General features: G+C 47.2%; 2 non-coding genes across 2 annotated transcripts; both read right to left on the reverse strand.

The window, feature by feature from the left end:
• Positions 1–566: 566 nt before the first annotated feature.
• Positions 567–641, reverse strand: Trnat-ugu. Its single transcript has one exon. It is a non-coding gene; the product is annotated as a tRNA-Thr (tRNA).
• Positions 642–1,006: 365 nt separating this feature from the next.
• Positions 1,007–1,083, reverse strand: Trnat-ugu. Its single transcript has one exon. It is a non-coding gene; the product is annotated as a tRNA-Thr (tRNA).
• Positions 1,084–2,786: the final 1,703 nt, after the last annotated feature.

Genomic DNA, 2,786 nt, shown 5'->3' on the forward strand with positions numbered 1-2,786 from the left:
ATCACTCTTATTATTCCGTCTTGGCTCTTGCACATATTTTATATTACCCATCTCTCCGTGTAGCTTACCCCTATTTTTTTCAAAATTTCGAACATTTTCGAACGCTTTTCCCAGATCAGCAAATCCTACGAACGTGCATTGATTTTTCCTTGTTTTTGCCTCTCTGCTGTCTTTACCTTTCCTAAAGTCAAGCTGATCGTCATCTAACACATCCTCAATTGTGGGTGGGAATCATAAAACAAAGACTTTTTGTTGCAGCAAGATGTTTTCGCGAAATTTCAATCAGCAGGTATCTCCTCCTAGTGCCAGATATTTTGTTGACTTCCACCTACGTAGGGAGGAACGGGTATCGTAAAAGAAATAAGAGAAATCAGAGCTAGTACGGCAAGATTTACGCGTCTGTTTTTCCCACGGGATATTCTATAGTGGGACGATCAAGATATAGTCAAAAAGTGTTTCCACGAACCAGCCGCCAAACAGTTATGTGTTATGAAATGATAATTAAATGGACACCCTAGCTGCAAACAGGCGTTGATGTACTTCATTAGGGACATGTTGAAAATGTGTGCCCCGACCGGGACTCGAACCCAGGATATCCTGCTTACATGGCAGACGCTCTGTCCATCTGAGCCACCGCGGGCACATGGGATAGTGCGTCTGCAGGGACTTATCCCTTGCACGCTCCCCGTGAGATCCACATTCCCAACATGTCCACACCACTACATTCGTAGTGCGCCTAATAAACGTTTGCCCATCATACTCATTACTCGTGGCAGATTAATCTACCAAGTCCCGTACGAGTTCGGGCATAGCGTGTGCGTTCGCACAAGAAGGTCAATGGCCGGGAAGCCATATTTTAACTATATATGACGGTAGTATCTGTTCCCGAAAGAACAGTTACCGTGGATGACCATGCAGCTTTGCTAGAAATGAAATGATAATTAAATGGACACCCTAGCAGCAAACAGGCGTTGATGTACTTCATTAGGGACATGTTGAAAATGTGTGCACCGACCGGGACTCGAACCCGGGATCTCCTGCTTACATGGCAGACGCTCTATCCATCTGAGCCACCGCGGGCGCAGAGGATAGTGCGTCTGCAGGGACTTATCCCTTACACGCTCCCCGTGAGATCCACATTCCCAACATGACCACACAACACGTTAATGAAGTACATCAACGCCTGTTTGCAGCTAGGGTGTCCATTTAATTATCATTTCATTTCTAGCAAAGCTGCATGGTCATCCACGGTAACTGTTCTTTCGGGAACAGATACTACCGTCATATATAGTTATGTGTTAATTGCAGAGTACTCTTATAGACGTACATGCACAGCCTTGTGCAACTCTAATGGCTTTTGTAGGCGTGTGCCTAGTTCCCGTTCACAGCGAGGTACATTCCACAGCTCGTGTGTGACTCCTGTCACTCGACGCGTACTCCGCCTTGGCCAGTTTGTCCGTGGGTGTCCACGGGCGGCGCAGTTTATGTCGAGCGACGTCCGTGTCGATGTGCGCCCCTGTCATCCCACCGTAAACCTTTCCGCAAGTGCGCTGTGCCTAAGTATACTGCTGCTGGTCTGAGAGGCCTCTGCGCTTCCTTTGTTGACCCAAAGTTCTCGCTGATCCACTTCGTCGGTTCTTATATTGTCGGGTAAACTATGAAACAAGCGTCAGCGAGATTACCTGGTGGATGGCACAGTGTGCAGTACATCAAGAACTGGCTGTGAGAGACTCAACGATTCCGTGACTGATTTGTGTGCGTCATCAGTTGGATTACGTTTCCGTGTCCGAAAATCTCATTGGAAGTAACTTTATAAGCTGTATACGAGGGTAGTTCAGTAAGTAATGCCCCGCATTCTTCTCTCAGAACATATTAATTGTTAAGCTTCAGAATTTGACGAGAACATACATTAAAATACCTTGTCGATGTCGTATTTTTCTGCGTAGTCTCCATCACATTCTATGACCGTATGCCAACGTTGCGGAAGAGCATCTGTTTCCTGCTGGTAAAAGCCCTTGTCCTGTAGGGGTAACACACTCCTGTTATCTTCAAAGTGTGTTCCCTGTAGAGAATCTTCAAGCGGTCTAAAGAGATGGAAGTCTGAGGGTGCCAGGTCTGGACTGTTGGTTGGATGAGGCAGTGATGTCCAACCCAATTTGACGATGTGTTCCCGGGATCTCAGACATGTGTGTGCATTATCGTGTTGGAGCAATATTTCTGCTGGATTCTTGAACGATCAAACACATCGGAGACAGTTGAGTTTATTCAGAGTCTTCACGTATGCCTCTGAATTGATGGTTGATCCTCTTGGCATCACATCCACGAGATTAACGCCATCACAGTCCCAGAAGACTGTCTCAGTGACTTTTCCGGCAGAGGGGGTTGTCTTGAATTTCTTCTCCTGTGGTGACTGAGGATGATGTCACTCCATAGACTGCCTTTTTGTTTCCAGGACAAAGTGGTGCACCAAGCTTTCGTCCCCCGTAACGATCTGTGTCAGAAAGGCCTCTCCGTCGGTCCCAAAACGCTCCAACAATTCAGATGAAATGGTCTTTCTTTGAATCTTGTGGTCCGATGTGAGCTTTCGTGGAACCCTCGTGAGCGCTTCTTTGGATATCCGAGAGTCTCGGTCCTTGGAGACGCATTTCGAATGCTAACCGACAACTGTAGAGCCAATTGACGAGTTGTGACGGGCCAGGAGGCACGAATTTTTGTATCCGGCCTGGAAGGCGGTGCGTGGGTCCGCTCCTGTAAACTGAAGGGTAGGACGAATGTAGGAAGTCAGT

Source organism: Schistocerca piceifrons, chromosome 6 (genome assembly GCF_021461385.2).
Source record: "Schistocerca piceifrons isolate TAMUIC-IGC-003096 chromosome 6, iqSchPice1.1, whole genome shotgun sequence".
NCBI lineage: Eukaryota > Metazoa > Arthropoda > Insecta > Orthoptera > Acrididae > Schistocerca > Schistocerca piceifrons.